Genomic DNA, 26,074 nt, shown 5'->3' with positions numbered 1-26,074 from the left:
GATATGCGTTCATCCACGTGCCCAGTTATGTCTTAGTCATAACTGGCATATTTTCAAACCGGAGCGGCATACCATTGCTGCTGAGCTGACGCTCAGGCACGGGTTAGGCATTCATTAGAGATGTTGTGTCTTGATTCAGCTTGCCAGTGATTACTAATAGTGACTGCAGTACCGATTTTATGGAGGAAATCGTGCAGGAACTTTGCTGGGTATTGGAGATTCAGCCTAATCTCAATTTTCCATATCACCCACAATCAGCAGGGCAGTGGAAAGACAAAATTGGTTCTTGGAAAAACAAAATCTCAAAAATACATTCTGAAACTGGCTTGAAGTTGCCAGACATTCTGCCTCTGACTCTAACGAGCATGCAGGGCTCTTCAGATAAAGGATGAGTTTAAACTCAAGCTAGGGGATTGGGTTTTAGTATTAAGAGCCTTTATAGTAATACCTACTTGGCAGCCAGCTGGTGAAGTACTTTAGTAGTGATTTTAATTCCAACACCTCTGTGAATTTCCGAGGTGTGCAGAAGTGGACGCATGCCAGCTTCTGCATACCAGAATCACTGCCCCAAGATGATATTGTATCTGACACCTGTAGCTTGCAAACTGATTCATCTAAGGTTTGGTTCATATTTAGGCGCAACAGACAGTTAACATGGAATCAGTAAATCATTAAAGAAACACTAGAGACACTGACATTGTCCCTACTGAGCAAATAAGGAAGTGTGAATAAACAGTATTGCTATAATCTAACAAGGGGGCACATATGGAACCCCATTGTGGGAGTGCAGAATAACCTACTACCCAGGGATACTTCTGGGGTAAGTGAGTATACATATGGTCAAGCACCTTCAAGCTACAAAACACTCCATAGCTGCATTCCCAGTGAGTGGGAAATTGCGGATCTTTTGAAAGCAGTGCTAGCATCAAAATGAAACATGAAGAAGTTGGCTCCAAAAACTAGTAAAGAATCCCCAAAAATGTGTGTTTTCCTCAAAACTGAAAATTCGGTGTCCAAGACTAACACAGAAAACTGATTTGGCCTTTTTTTGTTCAACTCATCACTTTTTCACAGAACAAGATATGATATATGACATGACATTTATAGCGCACCTATAGAAAAGTGTTTCAAGGCACGACTAGGCAAGGGAGGGGAAAAAAGGGTGGGCAAGAAAACGATCTTACTAGGCCAAGTGACATTGAGATCATGCAAGTGCAGGGGAGAGGGAAGGGGAAAAGTGCAAGGGGAAGGGGAGGCCGAGCAAGTGCATGACATGGGATCAAAACATTGAAAAACAAGAAGTGCTGCAAGCAGGTGGCAGTGCAGGGGTTAAGTACAGACGACAAATGAGTCAGATAAGTGCAGGTAGGGGGGACTGTAGGGTTGCAGATACATTCCCAAGTGCGGGGTTGCCAGGAGGCAGTGCAGGTGTGCAACTGGGAGGGCAGAGACCTGGGCCCGTGGTTCAGAGTGTAGCCAGGTAACCAGTGCAGTATCAGACAGGAGATCAGCAGGGAAGAGGAAGAGAGAAGGCAGAAGCAAAGAGGAGAGTCATGACCTGCTTCCAGAACCGGAGATGTTTCTGCTCAAGTTTCAGAGAGGCAGGGAGGCACCAGCAGAAGAGAGAGATCTGCCCCCAACTTGTTGCTTGGAAAAGTGACTGACCCTCAAGGAGTTGCAGGTGGAGGAGAGAAGAGCTCGAGTAGGAAGATACTTCCGAATAGAAATTTGAAGATATTTTGGTCCGAGTCTCCAGCAGGACTTGTGGACAATGAAAAGGATCTTGAACTTGATCCTTGCAGCCACTGGCAGTCAATGCAGAGATTTCACTGCTGTAGAGATATGATCCGTGGGCTTGAGGCCAAGGACAAGTCTTGCAGTCCTGTTCTGGATGGGATGCAGAGGACGGAGAGCAGAGGTGAGCAGATTTAATTAAAAAGAGGCTATTACAGTAGTTAAGCCTAGAGAGAAACAGAGCTCTAGAGACATTGAGGTTCTGGGGGAAGGATGGGAAAGGAAGAATACTTCTGAGGAGGTGCAGTTGGTAGTTAGACTTCTTAAATATGTCAGAAATGTGAGGAGAAAAGGAGAGTGTGGAGTCAAAGATAACACCAAGGTTCTTAGCCTGTGGGAGCAGGAAGAGGGCCAATGGAGGCCATCCAGAGAGTGGCAGGAAAGAGGGGTGCAGGTGTGCCGATGAGGAGGATCTCTGTGTTACTGGCATTCAGGCAGAGATCACTGGCAGCAGAAAAGTGGGCTTGGATGTGAGCTCTCTTCTTAGTGAGGACAGAGAGTCGGTATTGCCTTTGGAGCAGGCCAGTTTCTTAGAGGATGTACAAGATGCTAACCATTTCCTCTCAGCCACAGTACACTTGTGTTTAAGGTTGGCGAGGTCTGAATCGTACCAGGAGTTGCACTTTATTTTAGGCTTCATGCAAATCCTCATGACATGAGCAAGTACATCGAGAGTATCAGAGATAGCAGAGTGGAGCATGCAAAGGGCTGTGTCAGGGTGTGAGTCAGCCAAAGGAGCAGGATGGGGGAGAGCAAGATGCAGCAAAAGCTTCTACTGACACACTCTTGATGTGTTGAATGACTGTAAAGGTGGGTAGCAGTGTGGGGGTAGACTTGGCCTGAGGGTTAGAGAGAGAGAGATGAGAGGAGAGGAGAAAAAATATACCAAAGTGTGACCCAGGGACACAATGGCATTCAAAATGGTGAAGATAATAGCTGGAGCTTTTATACAGGGTGAGTCCTTTTATCATATAGATGAAATAACTAAACAAATGCTATTTGGCTACACACCTAGTACAGAGGGATAATTACCATGAAGAAAATGTGCACACGTAAAGGGAAAATTGTCTCAATGGACTGGTTGTCAATTTCAGACTCTATCTGCACCCTAAATCAAGGTGTTATGCTATGTGGTGGTTTTATTTAATTTATTTATCGTCTGTACCCTAACTCAACGTGCTTCCTATGGTCCCTCCAAAACTGAACATTTAAAAGAATTGATCATTGTGAATGATCAAAAGCTGTGGTACATATCATTGGGTGGCAGACAAGAGGATTGTGATCAATGCAATGTTAAGCTTGAAGCAGTTGCTTAAGGCAATAATGAACCTTCAAGTAAATCCCACTTTCCGAATTTTTCTGTTGGAGCTGCAATCCATTTGGCACAAGTAAAGGACATGTTTGGAGTCAAGTGCAGAAAACAAAGGCACTTGGACGGTCAAATCTTGGATGGAGTAATTCTGGGAGCATGTGTGGAGATTCAAGGTTATCTGAATGAGCAGTTTGGAGGTATCCAATATGCCATTGCCTACCATTCCTGGACTGAATTCCTGAAGTAATCATTGGGAGTGCTATCTACACTGTTTAACATTGGACATTGTTCTTTCTCTGCCTATGGGACATCACATGAGTGTGACCCCATGTTAGGGAGAATTATCATTCAATGGCTAATTTCCCTCACCTAGTGAGTCCCCCAGCAGCTTGGCTGGATTTCTGGAGTTTACTTTTTCCACTTGGTAAGATTGTGAGCCTTTTTCCCCACTCTTACATGTGTTTTGCCATGTGTATTTCTACTGTTTTTGTGATTGTGGGCTCTGGAGTACACCACTCCATGAGCCCCACTTTTTATGTGTGTTACCCAGCACCTTCAGTGCAGTGACACGGGGTTGTCTTTAAAACTTCCCACTGACTCCATTTTTCTGGGGCTGACTACTGTCCCCCAAAAAACAGGTAAAGTTGCCATTTCCTTTATGTAGTCATTTAAAACTACAGACCCAGTACACCCCATCTTACATGGAGTATTGGAAAGGTTTAACTCCTATCCCTTTTTGTCTGTGCCTCTCTGAGCTTTGTTTGCTGTTTTAACATTTAGACTTGGCTGGTGGCAGTGGTATCTACCCTAACTTTTCTACCGCGATTATACTATATAAACGTGGTACTGTTCCAGGCTATTACATTAGCCTCAAACATAAACCGGCTTGACCAAATACTCTTTCTTTTGGCTCCGGTCGGGTTTATTCGCCATTTCTTTTTGTTAAAGTCCTTCTTGTGTTTTACTTTGTGCGGCAAACCAGGTTTGCCTTCTTTGTTCACCGTCTTTTGGCGGGCTTCTTCCAAGAAGCCCTCCTTTTGGCGCCTGGGTGTCTAGGTGGGCTGAATGTGAGGGAGGGGTGTAGTCACCCCCTGCACAGGGTCTCCTTGGAAACCCAAGTCACACTTTGCATCCATTGGCTGGAGGGGTTGTCCGGGCTAGACAACCCCCCTGCTGTGTGATTGCCAGCCAGGCTGTGTGAATGGGGGATTTTTGCATAAAAGGCAGGACTCTTGGGCTGGAAGTGAGAGTCGCCACTGGAACTGCAAGGAACCGAAGAGAAGCGGAGAAGAAGACGACTGCTGCAACTACCGAGTCCCGGTGAAGCCCTGCTGCAGTCTTGAGCTATCTACCTTTCAACGACAAGAGAAGATCCAGTCCGGAGTCTTCTTCCCTTGAGCCTGGTGGGATCAACCAGCTCATCTTCCACAGGCAGAGGATCCTCTTCTTGGTCGAACTCACTGCACACTGCTAACATCCGCCATCGCCGGAACCCTGCAAAACAAGAGATATCATTACAAAAGACTTTTAAGACATTTGAAGTGCCCAGAACTTACCGTTCGTGCAGTTAACGACGGACAGCAGTCCTCTGAGGTCAAGAGGCCTGCACCCTTATCCAGTGAAGAAACTGGTTACGGCACCCTGCCCCGAGGCAGATGGAGAGCTCGGCGTTCACTTACCTAAGGTGAGGGCGTTAACCTTTGGGGTTCTACAGGAGAAGAGAAAGGGAAGAGGAGAGAGGCACCCAATAACCCCAGTTCATTAATCCTATATTTTCTATCTGCGGACATCTTACTCTTCGAGTCAGACATACAGTGCACAGAGGTCCAGCCCAAAGAGCCAACCGTGTGTTACACATCACCTTTGAAGATAAGTCATTCACCCAGTCATGACCGGCACCTCTGCGGGAATCAGGTGAGCGTTACATGGTCCTTATCTTCCTTCCCTCTTATAACTTTTGCCTCCTCTTTTGACAATATCTAAGTACTCCTGGCAATCTCGAATCGTGAACTGTACTAACCGTGTGATCCTCGGCAACAGGAACTCTGTTCCACTTGACACTGGTACAGGCCTATTGACTTTTATTCACTTGTAGGAAAGTGTCCTCTGATTCTGCCTTGACAAAAGTATTGCCTATGATTTTTATATCCAACTCTCTTGTGTTGATTCCTGTGCTAAGTGTCTTTTAACTCTGGTAACATTTCTTCCCGCAGGTATGCGTATCTTTAGTAAGCCCAAACTGTCATTACTGTCAAAAAACGATCGCTTCTGTACCCCCGGTAAGGTCGTTGTTTCACAACACCGGTCTGTCAAATCCAAAGGTGCTTACCTTGAATTGTGCTGCACAAAGTGAATTGGTTGTGTGTAGTGTATTTTACGTGTGATTTTAAATTAATAGAAGTGAAGTGTTTTGTGAACAGATGGTCGAGAAATAAATGTACTTTTACTTTTTAACCAAAAACCTTGAGTCAGTGTTTGCTTGAGTCACAGTAATTGTAGTCCTTTGTGTAATCTCTACTACTGATAATTTGCTCTTGAGATAAGCCTGGCTGCTCCGCTACTGCTACCACTTTAAAAAGTGTAGTACAGGCTTGTACGAAAGGTCAACTTGTATTACCACTTGTAATCTTAATTGTGTTTAGTGGTCCCTAAGGGCACTGCACAGGATTCTGCCTAATACCCCACCTACCAAATTCTACATGGCATGCAGGCTGGCCATAGATGGGACAGGTTGACCCACCGGGAGGTCTGGGTGATCGGAATTCTCAATAAACCCAGTGGTTACCACTGAGTCAAACCATAATGCGCTGATTTTAATGGGAAATGAAGGTCAAATCTACCCAGATACCACCAAACTGTATTACCATTACCGGCACTCGGTCCGGCTGTATTTTTGCTGGATTACGAGGGCCACCAATGCCTGTAAATTCCCATTCCATGGAGTTCCATTTCACTCCATGAGGGGATTTGCCGGTATTAACACCAGCGATTTCTGCCGGTAAGGCACCTGACTTACCTCCATCTGTTAGCTGGCCGGTGCAGTAACATGCTGGTCAACATTATTACCGGCACAATATTACCCCACTGGCCAACTTGTAAAAAGGCCCCTTCAGTGCTTAGACATGTTTAAACACATTGAGATAATGCCTGGCAAAGGGTTTGGTGATTAATTGAACACAACAGTTTATCACAAACCGTAGCTGCATCCACTCTGCTGCTGGAATGACGCAAGATGTACATGTTGTGCTTGTCACCCAAACAGATAAACATAGTATATGTTGGCCCCAGTGCTTTAAGTGGGGTAAGAAATTGAGGGGGGGGCCCTCGTGTGGGGGCGTGGCATCACTGTGGGCGTGGCCTAAAAGTGCACAAATCATAGTAGGGCGCGCAAACAAATATATAAATGTATGTGAGCATTTATATATTTTATATATTTGTATGCGTACTACTATGGTTTGTGTATTTTTCAAGCCTTCTTTTATAAACATAGCAATGTTACATATTTCTATGTTTATAAAAGGTGGCTTGAAAGTGTACAAACCATAGTATTTTACCCACACTTGTGTGCTTACCTTACTATGGTTTGTGTACTTTTCAAGCCACCTTTTATAAACATAGACATTTGTAACATATTTCTATGTTCATAAAAGATGGCTTGAAACCTACACAATTCAAGCCATCTTTTAGAAGGTGGCTTTGGTCGTCGACAATGCTTTATAAAAGATGCCTTGAAATGTGTACGTTTCAAGCCGTCTGTTATAAACGTAGAAATATTTCTACGTTTATAAAAGATGGCTTGAAACGTACACAGTTGAAGGCATATTTTATAAAGATTTGCCAAAGGAGAAAGGCGCCTCGGGCTCTGGGATCTCTGCTCTGAGCAGAGACCACAGAGCACGAGGCGTCTTTCACCCTCTGGGAACCCGCGGTCTCCGTGATCTAATCTACATATTAGATCATGGAGCCTGCTGGTTCACAGAGGGTCAGTGACCTGGCGAGGGCAAACAAAGGAACTGTAACTTCCCTGATGACCCCTCAGATGGGGGGTCATCAGGGAAGTTACAGTGACTGACAGAAGTGGCAGCCAGCCTCAGCGATGCTGTGGCTGGCTGGCACTTCTGTCCACTTGCCTAACGTTAATCTCCTGTCGTGGCTGCGGCCGTGGCGGGATAATGGGTCCTGCCATGGCGTGGTGTGCCTGGGGGCCCCGGCAGGGCCCCGGCTCAGCCCCACTTTTTGGAGACTGGCGGGGCCCAGCACCGGCAGGCCCTGGCCCACTTAAAGCTCTGGTTGGCCCACATAATGGAATATTCACGTAATTCTCCTGTATCAAATACAATTCGACTCATCATTTATAGTGCCACGCCCTTTCGTTATTTTAGTAGAATTATCAGCCCGGATACAAAGAACTGAGGGCATGAAAAGGGACATTTCTGCTTTACAAGTGGCATCTGAAGCAGAGAAGAATGCCTTCAAGCTAGCACATAGAACATCCAGCCTTTGCACCCTGAAAGATATAATGTGCCATGTCTCCTAAGTATTCATGCCACTGAGTCAATATATGTGGGCAATACACATAGTCATGATAATAGCCACAATAATGTGTTCTTCTCCTGTTCACACTGCTGTCAAAAAAAGCAATGGTAAAATGCTTCATTTAGATATAGAATGAATATTCCCAATGTTGATAGACATCATCAAGATTACAATGATAGAAGATAAGCGAGTGACGTTAAACCAGATGATTTCAAAGCAATGATGAGCATTCATTATCATTCATTATCCATAACTGAATAAAAAACAAGAAGAAAATAAGCAAGTGACATGAACAGAGATTAAAAAAACAAAAACACAATAGCATGCCTAATTTGAAGGCTTTTGTGGAACTACTTTTTACAGGGAGGGACAGAAACTAAAGGCTTAGTCAAGGGCCATGTGAATAGGAATAGAACCTTTCTGATGCATTTCCTGTGTTTCAGGAAAAATACAATATTGGGAGTTTTGTTTCTAATCACAAAAAGAATGAAATTAGCAATTCTCATGGTATTTGATGTTTTCCTATGGACACGGAGTGTGCAGTTGAGCTAGGATTGTTGATATGATGTGACCAGGCAACAAGACCCCATGATTGGCTGGCAAAGATCTGATAAGACAGAAGACTGAGCAGTTGTAATGTTGACCTCTTGTTGGGTCTTTTTGAGGATAATGCTTCGCACTTTGTGAGTCCACCAGCCTTTTTGTTGAACTATTGGGTGTTCTCCTGAGTGACTAGGAACCTTTTTCCACACTCATTCATTCTTCTACTCTGTACTTGGGAACCCTTTTTATCTCTTTTGGATATTTTTGATGGAGTTATTCTTTCCTCCATGTTTTCTGGCATCTGCCTTTTACTATTGCAGCACACAGCACTTTCCTTGCAGTGCTGCTGGAAGCTCCTTGAGCTTTCCTTTTTAATTGTCCTGGGTTAGCTACAGGTACCAGGGCAGAGGACACACTTAGGTCCCTCCTGTATTTTATTTTGTGAGATTAGCACACCCCAGCTTGTGTGGAATGCTGAGGAGAAGCATTGGGCCTCATTACGAGTCTGGCGGTAACTGAGGCGGTAAAACCACCTGGTTACCGCCGGACTCGTATTACCATTCCGCCTCCGTGATTCCGGGAATTACCGGGGCATTAAAACCCCGGTTTCCCGGGAATCACGGAGGCGGAATGGTGTTAATCTCCATTCCCATTGAGTCCTATGGGACTCAATGGGAATGGGGATCATGGAAACACCGGAAGCATCTCGTGTTGCTGCCGGTGTTTCCTCATCCGCCTGCAGGCGGGCGGTGTTAAACCCGCCAGGTCAAACCTGGTGGCAACATCACCTCCCGCCTGCAGGAGTCTTGATCAGGCGGTCCGGAAACAACGGTGGCGGCGGGTTTACCGCCACTGTTATTTCCAGATCGCCTGATTTGTAATAAGGCCCAGTGTCTCCCTTTTCTCACTATTTCTGTAATTTCTAGTTACTGTTACAAGTACATCTGACAGGCAGGCTGGTGTCAGTGCACCTTTTTGCATGACTTTTTGTGCACTTCTACTGCAGTCTGTCTTTGCAGATGCAGTATGGACACAGGGGCCCATTTGCCTAAAAGGGTGGCTATACTTAACTCTTTTTGACTCATTTAGTATATGGTTGGGCTTTTGAAGAGTGGTTAAGAAAGGGTTAACTAAAGCTGCACAAGTTAATGTAAGTTTGCTTATTAGTGTTAGTAGTTTTCCCTAACATTTGCGGTACCGTAATTAGCACCTTCCCCATTCCCATTATGCCCTATGGGGCAAAAATGAGAATGGGGAAGGGCAATGGTGGAAGGGGGAATTACCGCCCTGCCAACCTTGGAATAGGGCGGTAATTCCCCTTTCCACCAAGGCGGTGCCGGTATTTTACCGGCATGAACCATGGCGCTAATAGCACCATGGTTCACCGCCTACCGTGTAATGAGGCCCTAAATCTCATGTAAATTTTACATTTGTGCACCTAAGCTGTGAGCTTTGGTTCACCCGTAGCTAACTATATGTGCACGTGTCAGCTCCCTTTAAATAAGGAAATTCCAGATACTATCACCTTCACTTTGATTGAAGCAATAAAACGGCTAATGGCACATCTGTGCTTACTTTAAGGCAAAGGCCTTGTTTCCTAATTACAAAACAGAATACACTAAAAGCAAGCTTTATATTGGGGATTCAGCCCAAATCCATGCACTTGTATTTTGAATGAGGATTGGCAGGTCAAAATGTAAGGTAGGACAAAAAACGTGCAACTAGTAAAGATCAATCCAAGGGGGAAAATGAGTGCCTGAGTTTGCAAGGATGACACAAGTTTGTTACATGCATCTTCGACCGGGAATGAAAGGCAAGCTTCATTCAACGCATCATCATTAAATGACAGTATATAGGAGAAAAGATATGACATGATTTTAACATTGTTTCAACCACATGTACATCCTTGAGCATTGATTGGTTGACATTTTTAGGTCCCCTACACAGCCTATATGTTAATGTGCCCTATTAGCTCAAACTTTTCCCTCGTCACCAGACCAGTACCATCCATAGAAATCCAACATTAGGTAATGTTTTTATTCTCAGTGGCTAACTTTGGTGGTGCATTTTGCTATTCCTGAGCCCCATCGCCATTGGTTGTGGTGTCTCATTGTGTTCTTCACCCCTCATTGTTGACCAATCTGTGTGAGGTGCAAACAGTGTGACATTTCGGAAATGCATACCTCATCCTTTTCTCATGCGACCAGAATTTTGTCATCTCTTGATGGTTCTCAGCCTTGTAACTGTACAATTACACTACTTGACGCTGCTTATTTGGGGAACAGGTTCTTTAGTGTGTGTGTGGTTTAATATACTTGGATTTTCTGGACAGCATTAATTGGTTTAGGGGGGCAGTAGTGTTTCTCTGCCTACCTTTTCATGGCCCATTATGTAATCCTTTTCCTCACTCATATACTTATTTCTCTTTGCTGTCATGTTTCCTTGTTCCACTGTTCGTTATTCCACCACGTTCCCAACTGCCTGTGGCTCTATCCAAATTTCCCCCAGGAGCAGTGTGCTCACAACCTGATCTACTCTTTGTTTCCCTGACTCAGCATCACTGTGTTCGTATCGACCTGTGTCCTGTGATTTGCAACATTTACTTGTATAGAAGTTTCTCGCTTGAGGCCTGAGAATTCGCTGCGCCCCTCCTTCCTAACAAATCCCTGCGCGTCTCTTCACCTCCAAGGGCTCTGGCCTGCTCCACGCATCATCTAAAATGAACATGAATAAAGAGTATGTTACTTCAGGAAATAATCTATGTCACTGTGGCCTAATAATCTCAAATGGCCCAAGGAGCTGCTTCTGCGCTGGGGCCTTTTTTGTGCATGTGCAATCTACATTCTGTGCAGTCAGTGGGCTTGTAAAACATACTTGTACCATGCTTCTTAGCTGCTACCTGTGACATCATGAAAGAAAGCTTTTCCGAATACTGGTGGTGCTACTTATGAATGTGTTTTGAACCTAATGCATTATTGCACACTGTTTAACAACTGCATTATGTCACATGAGCTATACTTTCAATGTGAGTTCTACTACATCTAGTTGACCTACATTTATTTATGGAGTGCTCTCAGAAACGTATCTATCCCCCCTTACAGCTCGTTTAGCGTAAGAAGGGTGTACCGGTAACTAAGGCCATTGATCATCTAAAAGGCCCATAGTCCTTTGAATAGGGATTTCCTTAATTTGTACTTTCTCTCACATTTGGGGTGTTGGAATTGCAAGGTCTTGTAGATTAGTAAGTGCATTTTTAAAAGCAACTGTTTCAAACCGGCCCTTTCCTTGGCAGAGCAATAAGCCAGAGACATTGAAATAGATCATCAAGTTGTGCTTTTGTTAATAGGATTAGATGATCTATTGGTATTGCTTTAAACCACACACAAATGCCAATCAGCCCACTGACCCAAACCAAGGTGAACTGTGCATCCGGGGAAGATTTCCTCGTTGCAGTGGTGGTAGTAAACCCACTGATACAAATCAATCTGTAGTGAGCATCTGAGGAGGACTTCCTCATCGTAGTTGCAGTCGTAAGTCCATTGGACCCAAACCAAGCTGAGTTGTGTGTCCGAGGAAGACTTCCTCAGAACAGTGGCAGTCACAAGACCACTGATCCAAATCAAAACAAGAGCTACATCAGAGGAGAATTTCCTCAGAACAGTGGCAGCCACAAGACCACTGATCTAAATCAAAACAAGAGCCACATCAGAGGAGAATTTCCTCAGCACAGTGGAAGTCATTAGACCACTGATCCAAACCAAGACAAGATCTACATCAGAGGAGAACTAAGATTACTGATAAGATAAGTTGTGCAACACAGGAGCATGAGCATTTCCTCATCCCAGTGGCAAGCATAAGCGGAATTGTGTGTCAGGAAAGAACTTTCTAGTGGTAATAACAGTCTGAAGATCACTGACCAGAAGAGAGACTGGTGCAGTAGAGGAGAGCTTGCTTATCCCAGTGATAGCCAAACAAGCACTGATTTGATTGGAGGTGGCTGGTATGTTCGAGGAGAACCCCCCTGTCACAGAACAGTTGTTGATATTAACGCCTTAAAGAGACTGAACCAGGAGAAGGGCATTCTCCTGGATCCAACATTTATGATTAGACTCTTTTTTTTTTTCTTTTGACATTCGAAGGAGGGAGTCATCCCCCTGGGTGGCCTTTTCCTTTCTTTATAATAGTGACAGGGTCAGAATAGGAGTTTGGACAGGAGGACAGCGATTTGGCTTTTTGATATTCTGACAACATATACTTGACTTATTCTTTCTTTTTTTTAGGGTAACTCCTATAGGGTTACGGATAATCAGGCATAAAACACTTGCTAAGACTAACACCTCTGTGTCTGGTTCCTACTGAGGATGCCGTGTTACACCAGTCATGGAGGTTCATCCCCAGTTCAGAGCAAAACTCAAGTCATTCAAAAGAAATATAACCTGTATGTCATGCAAGGTGGTCATCCTCCCGCAAGCAGTCACAAAAAAGACGGCATATCACATTTTGATGTTTAGCCTCTCCCTGAGATATTTTTCTAAAGGATCTACCTTTCTCCAAAGTAAATCCTTTTCAAATGTCCTACCTTTCATTTAAATATATCTCATCTCAATTGTCTACCTCACCATCAAGTAAATCCTTTTTTAAATTTGTATACCTTTCCCTCAACAAAAACCTATTTAAAATGCCTTTCTCTCCCACAACTAAGTCCTATTTTTACCTCGGCCTCAATTACATCCTTTTTATGCTTTCTTCCGCTCCCACAACTGCTCTCAGAACCTCCAACAAGACTGATCACAAACTACAAAGTCACATAAAATGTTGAGATCAGAACTCATCTAAACAAATTTGCCCAAACCCCGAAGGAAATTCTAGAAAGGATGTATTGCTGGAATCTCCTGCAATTTGGGGAATGCAGAATATGGCTCAATAAGCTGATCTAGGCTTAGCGAGGAATGGCAATTTCATTTTGTCCCGATCTTTGGTAGGTACTTGAACAATGACCTTCACCAGTAACATCATGGTGCACCTATTTGGAGTGATTTCAATTCTCTAGACCTTTTCCCTGGAAGCCTAATGCACAAAACATTGCAACAGGTTTCGAGGAAAGGGCACTGAAGAGCGGAAGATGGAAGCAGCAGTGGCTGGTCCGGGTAAGTGGTGTGGGCAAGGGAAGCAGCACAGCTGTGCACGGGGTGGTTTGGTGCGGAGAGGACATGACCGAAATGGACAGAGGGAAGGGAGTAAATATAAGAACAACCTTATGTGCGGCGGCCTTCACAGCCTGCACACATCGGTCTTTGTATGCGGCCTTCTGACCTGGAACAGTTTGGAGACTATGAAAAGCTTAAATAGTTTTAATATGGGGCTGCAGATCAGCTACTTCTGCGGTACACTCTCATTGGAGACAACGCTCTCCCAACAGCTCATCATCAGAGATCAATAAGAACTGTGACTTGTCAAGCAGACAGATTCGAGAGACGCATACCTCTTCTTAGTGGCATTGCACCTGTGGACAATTAATGCATTCTATAAACGCTCTCAATATGCCACAGATGCCTGGTCAAGACATTACTTCCCCTTTTTAGTTTGGGCTATTAGGGGGTGCTTGGTCGGGGGAAATGGCATATGAGGAGGCATGCAAAGATTGTTGGTGTTGTTTGGCTATTTGCCCAACCATGGTAATCCCCTTGGCCATTCCCACCCAGTTCCTGCCCCTCCCCGCCTAAACACTTCCTCATGGAAACTCTTAGAGCTCGCTTTAATCAAACCTTACCATCAGACGTTGCACTGGAAGTACATGCCTGGGTAATTTTAAAGCAGTCTTCTGTGAAAAAAATGATTTAATCGGAGCTGTAAGATGTGCTACTGGTGGAATAAAAAGGTCTTAACAAGGTCTGCACTAAGCCACTCGATCAATAAGCACTATGTGCGTCCTTCACTGAGGTCTTTTTTTTTTAAAACAGCACTGTCAAAGCCAGCGGGTTTGGCATGTGTATAAGTATGAGGCATTTGCCAGACAATGCCATTAAATACCCAGGTATTCACACTATTTTGAACATGCTGCCATCAATGGCCAGTTAATGCCACTACGGCGGTGCCTGGAAAGTACCTTTCCCATGCCTACACAAACCCCAAACTGTTGGCATTGCCAATGCTTGTTTCAGCCTTATTGCTGCCCGTTTAGCCACTGCTCCTTCTGGGGAGAGGTTGTCAGTGTGCGAACTGAGGTTGCACAGTAGAGGGTGCTGTGCCTGAGAATCTCTGTCCTGTGGAATTCTCACGCCATTCTAATAAAATAATTATTCCAACCTCATTTTCTTCTGTAATTTATGATCCTTATCTTCTCCACGAGCGAAGATTACAAATCCCAGAATACAAAGTAGGCAACATTTTAACTGAAACACTGCATGTTTATAAATAAATATGAAATGTATTTACTGTACTGTATTTCTTGCATGTTTTACGTCTTCACCTTCAATACTATAATATCAAGAATGTATTTGTTTTGTCAAATGAAAGTCTAGGGCTTCATACATAGTGTTCTAGTGTCACTGAGTCATCTGGTCATCATATCAGGACCTGCATGTTTAGGAGCAATACACCATATTTTAGCCCAAAATGCCACTTTCTCAAATTTTCACTGACTTATTCCTAAAACATCCTTCTCGCCAGTGTAAGGTTCTTCTTTGTGTGATGTAAGAGTGGTGCATGAGGGTGCCAGGGATATGGTGCTCAAATGAAAATACTTTCAAAGTTTGCTTCCTACGTTGTGCACCGGGTTTTGGAACGTACCCTGCCATTGCCTTTTTCTAGTATCATGCCAACTTTAGATCAAACTTGCATGGCCATTGTTGAGCAAGCTCAAACCTCTAACCAGCAAAAACATTCCAAAAAAGGAGTGAACGTCTTTGCGAGGACAACAATGTTTATTACACATTAACTTGGACAAGGAGAAGTAAGACAGTCTTATGAGGCTGAGAAACTGACACTCTACCCACCCACATCAGTTAATACGATTTATGGACACAATTCGCAAAATTATAATACATACATATGCAATCATAACATTATTTGTGACAATTCTCTGAACATTCTGATTGGCCTTTGCCCATAGAAAACGACAGTCGATATACAATACTTATTTGTTAGCACCTATCTCTATTATAATAGGTTAATACATGTCCCTGCTTCCTATTTGCTAAAACCAAACTAGCTCCACATGATGCTCATTCTCCTGCTGATTACCTAATTTACGTGGAGTAAACCAATAGAGCAAACTTTACCATTCTCTGCAACAAATTAAAACTCAAGGCCGTCCTCCCTCCTGAGCCCATTTACTGGGCCTCCCCGGTGTAATCACAGCTTCTGCCTAGCGCAGCTATCATTCCTTTCGTCTAGGTTATACCAGAGTGAAAGTCATACATTCACTGTGTGCACGACTCTCTTTGGAGTTTCTCAGGACATAGTGTATAGAGGATCACTTGTAGGAATAATGGCCACGTAAAATGTGTGCCGCAATAAGTGTTCTTAAAGAGGCAGAAAATCAAGCCTCATTACACGGTAGACGGTAAGGGTTTACCGGTACCAGTATTTTACCGGTAGCGGTAAATCCTTACCACCTTACTACGAGGTCCCTTTGCGGGTTGGGGAATTTAATGCTTGCTTTTTGCAGGCGTTAAAAACCAACCCGCAAAGGGACCCAGGGAGCTAATTACGGTACAGCAATTTGCAGTGCCGTAATTAGCGCCTTCCCCATTCCCATTATGCCCTATGGGGCGAAAATGGGAATGAGGAAGGGCAATGGTGGAAGGGGGAATTACCGCCCCACCAACCTTGGAATGGGGCGGTAATTCCCCTTTCCACCAAGGCGGTGCCGGTATTTTACCGGCATGAACCATGGCGCTAATAGCGCCATGGTTCTCCGCCTACCGTGTAATGAGGCCCTTTATGACTTGTTTGTCCATAGTGTTTTTTTTTTACACCCCATTCACACACTATGATATCTTGGCCTTATTGATACGTTTCTGTCCTACATGGCTACTACATGCTGGACATTCCTCAGGGGCAACAACTGTGTATCTTAAAGTCGGAAGGGTGTCAATTCCACTGTTCTCTCCAAAGTCATTTCCAGAGGGTCCCCATAAGGATGGGTACACAATAAAAAAACATGTGTAAATGTATGTGCTTCATCGGTCTACTACAAAACCTAGCTGTTATCCTTCACAGAGTAAGTATATAACAGTAAACTAAAAATCATCTACCTGAATGTTGTCTCTGTTTCTTTTTGTAATCAGACGACAATGCAACCCTAAATGTTGCTGAAGCTGTTGTCACAAATCTCAGCTTCACCTCAAATGTGTCACCCGCAAGGCAAATCCATACCCCTTACTCTCATTATGATTAAGCTACTTTCTTTAGTCATAGTCAGTATAGCGATGAGGACTCGCTCCTTACTTTTCTAAGTACTAAATAGAAGGTCCTTTCCTGTTGTGATTTACAAATTCTTATGGTCCCCACCTGTTGAATCTTGAAAATGTAACCCTGTGAGAATCTTTGTACACACAATTATGTACAGAATTATATATTTCAAAGGCCCATTAACCCCACTCTTCACTCACTTCGGTAGTTGCTTCTCAGAATGAATCACTCGATTCACTGTGAGGTCTCCAACAATGGGTACCCGCCAATGGTGTAGTCTTTTAAACCTTGAGTAAAAGGTAAAATGGTACAATCCTAAGATTAGTATCGTTGGGGCAACTGCTCCCATTGGGTCTAAATAGATACGTCTGAGCCGTAGTTCAAAACGGTCCCTGACTCTTACCTCAGCACCTTCTTCAACTCGAAACCCTCACGGCCATCACAAATAATTTGCGCAGCCAAGATTAGCATTTTTCTATATTATATCAGTGATGACGCCGTAATGATGTCATCATGTCACGTAACGCCATCATCAGCGTAATACGGCCATGGAATGATGCAGGTGTATGACGGAACCCCCCAAAAAGGGCCCTGTCAAAACTGCAACTCCCATAACCATTAAGTATGGGGGTGGGAAGCAATATTAGGATCCTGCTATAAAGTGAATCACCAAATATAGCAGTCATTCATAAGTATCCTCCACATGGATGAGAGGTCGCACAGAAGCTAGGGTGGGTACTGATTGAATATGATCGACCACGCATTTGTTTATGTGAGTGTACAGGCACCAGAAGTAAAAAAAAAGCCTCCATCTAATTGTAGTTACATGACTGTCAGTAGCCTAAACATGTTACAGCATAAAACATATATTCATATGATAGATATCACACACATTGTTCCAATCAATATCTCTCCCACTGGTATTGTCTTGGCCTATACATTGTGGTACATGAAATTATATTCTGCTTTCCTTACTATATTTCAATAGCATTTTCCGCCAGACCAAATCACCATCCTCTTGGTGTATTAATACCATATAGTCAAAAACACTTTGGCTACCTAAAGTCTTAAATTCAAATACAGGTTCACATTTGACCAGGCTCAAAGGTACATCAATACATAGAGTCTTGTATAAAGCCAACGCAAAGGCACCAACAGAAAGGGCATCACGCACATGATAGATGCAACCTTACCTCACATTATGCCATTCAATATTCTCATTCAAATCTGTAAGATGGATTTTAGTGAGGAATACAAGTTTTTGTTCCAAATTGAAACGTTTTTTATTCATGACATCCTGCGACTTGCCACTTACTTTCTTCAGAGTGACCCATTCAAACTCCATAAAGGAATGTCCCTTCTCCACAAAGTGTTTCACTAGTGGTGCTAACTCTATCTTATTTTTGAGGCACCTCATGTGCTCTATCATTCTAGTCTTGCACTTTCTGTTGGTTTTACCAATGTAAATACAAGGGCAAGGACACATAATCATGTATAGCACATTTTCAGTGTTACAGTTTGTGTGTTTTTTCAGTATCCATTCTTGTGGTAAGTCCAGGTTTACAGATACCATCTTCTTAGACTGTAAACACATAAGACATGTCCCACATTGGTGATATCCTAATATCTGGGGCAACCCCCACAGTGTACATTGGGTCAAAGTGTGTCTCTTGTTTGCCTGTATATCGTTTTTCATAACGATATTCCGAATATTAGTACTTTTTTTGAAGGCTATGAGGGGGGAGGTGTAATCATGACCTTCCTCGAATTCTTCATAATGATACCTGTAACCTTATATGACAGGTTACTGAATGTGCTAACAAACACTAATGGAGTGTATTTAGTGTCCATCATGGCATCTGATTATTTTATCTGACAACGCCTCTATTATTGTTGAAAGCTTGTTTAGCTGCTTGTCTAACCACTTTGAAAGGGTAACCCCTAGAAGTTAGTTAATCCATGTGGATGTTGGTTCCCTTCTCATAGTCTTGCCTAGTACTGCTATTGCGTTTTAAATGCAAAAATTGCCAGAAGGGCAAATTATCTCGAACATGCCGTGTGTGGTGGCTCCTGTAATGCAACAAGGCATTCTTGTCTGTAGTTTTAACATAGGGTTTCACAATTAGTTGTCCCTGCCTGTGATAAATGGTCAGATCTAGATAATTGACTTCCATAGTACTCATGGAGGCAATGAATTGAAGATACCTATTTTGGCAATTGAGCCAGGTTAGAAAGTGATTAGCTTGTTCTACATTCCCATGCCATACCACAAAAATGTCATCAATATATCTAAGCCATGTAACTATTTTGTCGCTGTGGGGATTGATGCCAGCATACACCACAGTCTGTTCGAACATGTCGACATATAGGTTTGCCAGGTTGGGAGCCATAGCTGCTCCCATGGCTGTACATTCCACCTGTACATAGTGTTGCCCCATAAATTAAAACAAATTGTTAGTAAGTGCAAGCTCTGCGCACCACATTATGAATGAGTTACTGACTAGATGGTCATCGTCGTGCTTTATTAGGGTTTCTTCTACTTCTTCCAAAGTAGCCTGTTGGGGAATGTTGGCATACAGTGATTGTTTACCTAGATACATGAGTAGATTTTGCGCTGGATTAAAATCAAGCACTTCTATTTCAGAAATAGCATCTCAAATGTCCTCTACAAAACTTTTCATTTTCAAGATAAAAGGTCTGAGAAAGAAATCAAAAAATGTAGATAAAGGTTCAAGTAGAGCGTTAACCCCCGGACACAATCAGCCTGCCTGGTGGTTTTCAAGATCTTTGTGCATTTTTGGCCGCATATAGAATACTGGTATTCTGGCTTTTTCTCTAATCAAGTATTTGCCTTCCTCTTTACTGATTAGCCATATTTGTACAGCTTTGCGCCTCATGATCTTCAATAAGTACCCACTGGGATCCTGGTGTATCTTACGGTAACTTGTTTCATCTGACAGTATCCTCAGGCATTCATTAATATAGTCCTGTCTATTAAGTATGACAATGGCTCCCCCTTTGTCTGCTTGACGAATGACCAGATTCTCATTTTTGCCTAGGCACTGGAGAATATCTATCTCCTTTTTGTTGAGGTTGGAATGGCTAGGTATACCTTTGGCTTCAAGTTTATCAATCTCTTGTAAAACCTTAGTCTCAAATACCCGACACTCAGCTGAATGTGTCTGGAAAGGAGGACTAAAGCTACAGGAGTTCCTCAGACCCCTAATTTATCGCCATTGCCTGTAGGCTGATTCTTGAAGAAATCTTTAAGATGTACTTTACGCAATAAGGTATTGAATTATGTTCTAAATTCGAAATTATATTTAGAGATTACAAAGTTGAGACCTTTATTCAAGATTTGTTCTTCCATAGCGGTTACGGTAATAGATGACAGGTTTACTACCAACCCCTGTAACTCTGCGTTTGCATCCAGTCTGTTGTTCATTGTTGACGTTTGTTCTCTCCATCTAAAAGCGGTTGTCTTGGTCCACTACAAGCCCCCTGATTTCTTGTCATGTTGCTACCTCTCTGCATCCGATTACTACCATTACTGCCATTCCTTGTAACACGTTCATGGCATCATAGAAGTTTATTTAAAATAATACAGAGACAGGACCTAATGTAATGCATGGAGAAAACTCGTGTGTCAATAGAGATTTGTCAAGAGATACATCGTATTACGCTTTGGACATTGCACCCCCACCCCAGAACCCCCACCCCAACCTTCGCCTTCTAGTTGAATTTTCAACTACACTATCTTCGTTGCCACAAGATGGGTAGGTGGTCGACTGTACCCACACCTTAAATATCTTTCCTAGGATCCCCTAAATAATCTTCTGGGCTACATGGTAGGAAATGGCATCCACCTTCTCCAGTGACATTAACATGAGATTTGAGATAGTTCTCAGGGTTGCAGGAAATCTCACAAAGTTCCTGGGGGACCAATTGTACCCCGCCTTTCAACCATGCAGGGCTTGTTCTCGCAAGTCTCTGGAACTGTTTGGGTATGGACATTTTTTGATGCGCGTAGTATTTGAAAAAAGTAAGAAACATCATGGGCATAGCTTTAGTCATTATTTTTTCACATCACCCTGAAATTAGTTGGCAGCTATAAAGGAAAATCAGCACTAGGATGCCGAGAGGTATCAACCCTTTAATGTTTTTGCTCTGTCATGAAGGTACCCATGACAACCAGTACATTTCTTACACTCCAAACTGTTTTTCGATTGTAGTGTAAAGGGCTTTTATTGTGTGGGTAATGATTCCAGTTTTGGTGTCGTTTGCAGGTACATTGGTTTGTGCTTTTCAAAATGGGGTGCTTATGATAGTCCTTGGGATTGAATCATGGCACCACTAAGTTGGGTGCATAAAGTGTGGCCATCAAACACAGTCTTGCCCATAATGGTGGCAGCTGCGTGTGCACAAGTCCACTGCACACCCAGTGGATGTCCTTTTATGGAGCAGTGCCAGCTTTGAGGTCGGAAATATATATGATTCTGCTGCAGTGTGCATTGGTCCCCACACAAATAGATCCATAACTCATGAAATATAAGAACAATCCTGTAAGTGTGATGATTCTTATTGAGAGGTCATGTTGATCTTTCCATGTTAAGCTTCCATCATAGGAGTCCCAGAAAATGAACAGGCTTGATTGATTTTCTGCAGCACACTGTCGTTTATAAAACAATGCTCCTGGCCCACAGCCATTGTCCCTGAAGCCCATTTGCTGTTGTAGTATACAGTGTCCTTCACTTACAGACCTGGCCTGTAGCCGCAGTGAGATTGGTTCAATGTCATGTAATTAAAACATTCGGAATTTGGGGACATTGTGATAAAGAGCCCCTTTTTTTGACAAAGTTTTCCTACTCTTCATTCATATGTGCCTGCCCACTTTTGCAAAAGATTTCTATACTATTACTCAACCCATTCCCTTCTGTGATCATCCTCTTCTCCATAATTATGATCATAAATGCTTGTCTTTACTAAACGTAACCTAATGTATACTTTGTCTGCCAGTACTGTGTCTCTCATTCTGCATAGAGAGAGATGAACCAAACTGGATGAGGCATCAGGCTGCGATGGAACGTTCTAGTCACTGTGGGTATATCTGTTTGGTTATAAATCTAAAAGATATTGTAAGTTCCCTAAAATATCCCTAGAATTCCTCACCTAACATTTGAGCTGAATTGTGGGCATCCGAGGTCTTGCGTGCAAGTGTGACAGGTGTTTGCATGTGTCTCCCTATCACTGATCCCCGCAATATACAAAAACAAACTGTCCCTAGCTAATACAAACAATGCACAATACCATTTTTCTTCTATTAACTACTTATACATTCCACAGTACCACACATAAAACAACATTTACTACTAATAAAATAACAAAATGTACAATACCTGTTATCCATGGGCCTCTTTCGGTGTTCTTAAGGTGTGGCCAAAAGAATACTTATGGTATGTTATGCAGTTACATTAGGTATAAAATACTATACCTGTAATACTGCTGTAATGTGCTCCTTTGTCGTGTGTGCTAATAAATACAGTTAATCTAATGCTACCATACATACATAACTACCTTACCCATACTCCCTGCCCCTTTTTTTCTTCTTTTTGCAAGCATCAGTAGGGGAAATTGCACATCCCCTTTGTGCCCACAAATTGTGCTTATACTTCAATAAGCTGTATACCGGTGTGGCAGTATAGCAATTTTTTGGTATCTTCAATCATACTCACTAGTTCTGTTAGTGTTTATAGTGCTCACTATTTACAAATAAACAGCTTCTTTTGCTATTAACTCTAGTGTGTCATTCCCTGTGCTGACAACTATGTGCATTCCTTGCATACTGTGTTTGTCCACAGCCCCTGATTTTGGGCACTAGCAATGCTTCTCTTAGCCTTTTTTTTTTATTTTTTATTTGTTTATTTGTTTAATAACATGAGGTAACAAAAAAACGATATCATTAGAGATTGGTCAAGCATATCAAGGAAATAACCACAACCCCACCCCACCCTCTTCCCCCCCCCCCGAGACCACGGTTAGTTCACTGTTCCTCTCTAGTCCGTGCCCGTGTCTGGGCAACTCTCTCCACTCCGCTCAGTATCATCCACCTCAGGGTGGAGCAAGGGCACCGTCAGGGCCACCCAACAGTGTAGCTCCTCGCTGGAATCTAGTCTTTGCACATGGATAGCCATTTCCCATGCCGCGGTTTCAGCTGTAATCCACTTCGTAAGGTCTCCCCACCATAACGGCATATGTGGACCTCTGGGGCTTTTCCACCCCATGGCAATACGTCTTTTGTCCGTTATGTATATAAGATCTGTGAGCTTGGTTAGGGGTTTGTTCTTCCTGTTTCGTCTATATCTGCCCAGGATACTGGCCGTAGGCTCGTCCACCTCAACTTCGATGTCTGCGCCGGCCACTCTGTCCTTCACTTGTGACCAGAACCCCCTAATCACTGGGCAGCCCCAGAACATGTGAGTCATTCCTACCCTGGGTTCACTGCATTTGGGGCATAATTGGGTTCCAGCACCTGTGAATCTTGATATGGCTTCAGGTGTGAGGTACACTCTATTGGTGATGTACAGCTGGATAAGCTGCAAGCGGGCGTTCCTGGAAACTTTCTTATGGTAGTGGGTTATATCACCCTAGTCTTCAAAAACAAGGCCCAGTTCAGTTTCCCACTTACTCCTGCATTTAAGGTCTCCCCTGGTCGTACCCCACAACAGGGCCTCGTAGATTCGTGAGGTTTCATGGCCCCCCTCAGCAAAGTTCAGTATCATTTCAATGCATTCATTTTCCTCAGTCAGGTCGGCAGCGACCAGCCATCTCTTGTTCAAGGCCTGTACGACCACCCTGTGCAACAGGAACTGTCCTGCCGGAAGGCCCGTGGCCTCACAGAGTTCTGAGAAAGTTAGGATTTCCTGTTCTTGAATCAAGTCCCCAAGCGTGGCCACCCCGAGGGGCTCCCATTGTGTGCGTGTTTCAAGTTGCCCCCAAGAGTGATTAACCATAAGTGCAGCAATGGGGATCTGTGGGGAGAACGGGTCATCCGACCCAACCAGCTTGCAGGCCCTTTTCCAAAGCCGGATCCCAAGCTTAGCGAGGTAAGGGCAGTGTCTCGAAGCACCTTCCCCGGCCCACAGTATGTCTCTTAGTAACAACCGGGGGAGGGCCGGTTGGAGGAGGCGAGTGTCCATCATGCTCTCATAGGCCATCCATTGCGTGACATGTCTCAGCTGACTGGCAAGGAAATACAGCTCAAAATTGGGGATCTTCAGTCTCTTTGGAGAGTCTCCAACGCCACCCTATGCCTACCTCCCTTCCAGAGGAAGCCCCTACAGAGTTTGTTGAGATCTTTGAAGAATAAGGGGGTATGTTGAAGGGGACGTTAGTGAAATTATGCAGTAGGCGGGGAAGGGCAACCATTTTAAGGAGACCAGCCCTCCCGGCCATTGAAAGCGGGTGCCGACCCCAGAATTCCATGGATTTTGTGAGAGAGTCTTTGGCCCTTATGGTATTAAGGATATGTTCTGTGCCGGGGTTACAGTGTATGGTTATCCCCAAGTATTTGAAAGATGTTGCCTGCCATTCGAGATCTAGAGGGGGGAGGGATCTGTATTCATCACTGTAAAGTGCTGCAAAGGGGTAAAGGCAAGATTTGCTCCTATTAATCTGGATCCCGGTGAGCTTGTGGAAGCAGTCCAGGGTTTCCAAGATGTAGGGTAGGAGGTGTTCAGGGTCTTGAAGGTACAAAAGGGTCTGGTCAGCGTACATAGAGATGAGGTGGGTCACCCCATCTATCTTAATGCCTCCCTCCCCGTATTCCTGTCTCAGGTAGGCCACCACTGGTTCCGCGGCAAGAATGTATAACATGGGGGACATTTAGTGGAATAGGTTTTGTTGGTGCGTACTCTCGCGGTGGGGTTAGCATAAACTAGCTGGGTCCACTTTAGGAATACAGGGCCTATTCCCATTTTGGCCATGGTGGCATATAACCAGTCCCACCTCAGGGAATCAAAAGCTTTGGTGGCATTTAATGACGCCACTGCAAGTTTCTACGGCCTTCCCTCTGTACTGTCAATGACATGATGTAACCTGCGCAGGTTCTCAGTGATGGAACAACCCCAAGACGTATCCAGTTTGGTCTTGATGGATCAACAGAGGGATTACTCTGCGCAGTCTATTCGCAAGCAGGGCAGTAAGGATCTTGCAGTCTACGTTTAGCATAGAGAGGGGCCTGTATGAACCACAAACTGCCCCGTCCCTCCCTGGTTTAAGGTAAGGGTATAATCACGGCCTCACTCATGGAGTCCGGGAGGGTACCACGCTCGAAGGCCTCATTAAAGACCTGGGCCAATATTGGGGCAAGTGTTTCCTCATAGGTCTTGTAAAATTTCCCCTGGAGACCATCCAAACCCGGGGTTTTCCCAGCTGGTAGCGATCTAATTACCACCCTGACCTCATTGGGGGTGACAGGCTTGTCAAGGGTCTCAGCCATTTGCGAGTCTAATTTAGGTAGCTCAATGAGGTCAAGGGCATCTTCGATCCTGGTGTCAGAGGGGGGCAGGGCTTTGGAGTAGAGGTTATGGTAGAAGTCGGTAAAAACCAAATTGATTTCTTGTTGGGTATGCACGGCGGTGCTGTCGGGTGTGAGTATGTGGCAGATGGGTGGCCTGGGGGTCTCCCTTTTATAGAGCCAAGCTAAGAGTTTCCCTGGCTTGTCTCCCAGAGCATGGATTCTCTCTGTGTGCTTGGCGTAGCTCAGTTTACCGAGGGATTCCTAATGAGTTAGGCAGGTTTGTCTAAGTTCAGCCATTTTTTGTAATTTGTAAGGGGATGGGTCAGCCCTGCCTTCGAGCATACTCAGGTCCCTCTCTGTGCACTCTAGCAAGGATGTAATGGATCTCTGAGCTCCCCCAACTGCTGCGATCATCTCGCCCCTCATGACCACCTTGTATGCTTCCCAAGTGGTGCTCAAGTATTTAACGCTATGCAAGTTATTTTGCCAATATACCTCAGTACTATCTATTATGCGTTCCTGGAATGCAGTGTCAAGTAGGGCCTCAGCCTCCATGTGGGTACAGGGGGTTTAGGCGGGAACACCTCCCAGGTTACCAATAGGGGAGAGTGATCAGACAGCACCCTAGGCAGGTAGCGCACATCAACAAATATGGACTGTTGTGTTAGGCTGAGAAAAATGTAGTCCAGCCTGGTGTGTACGGCGTGAGGTGGGGAGTAGAAGGAATACTCGCGTTGCTCCGGGTGCTGGACCCTCCATAGGTCACTGAGTTGCAACTGTTGGATTAGTTTGGAAAGTATTTTGGCTGGAGGGGAGGGGCGATCGTGTTTATTATCTGATCTGTCCAGTAGAGGGTCAAGGGTACAGTTGTGGTCACCCCCCCATATCATAATTCTGTCCATATATGGGCTGAGTCGCATATAAAGGGAATGGAAGAAGGCAGTCGCGTCATGGTT

Source organism: Ambystoma mexicanum, chromosome 6p (genome assembly GCF_040938575.1).
Source record: "Ambystoma mexicanum isolate Mex_15411 chromosome 6p, UKY_AmexF1_1, whole genome shotgun sequence".
In the NCBI taxonomy this organism is placed as follows: domain Eukaryota; kingdom Metazoa; phylum Chordata; class Amphibia; order Caudata; family Ambystomatidae; genus Ambystoma; species Ambystoma mexicanum.
The sequence above is the reverse complement of the archived record's forward strand: the minus strand, read 5'-3'. Positions refer to the sequence as shown.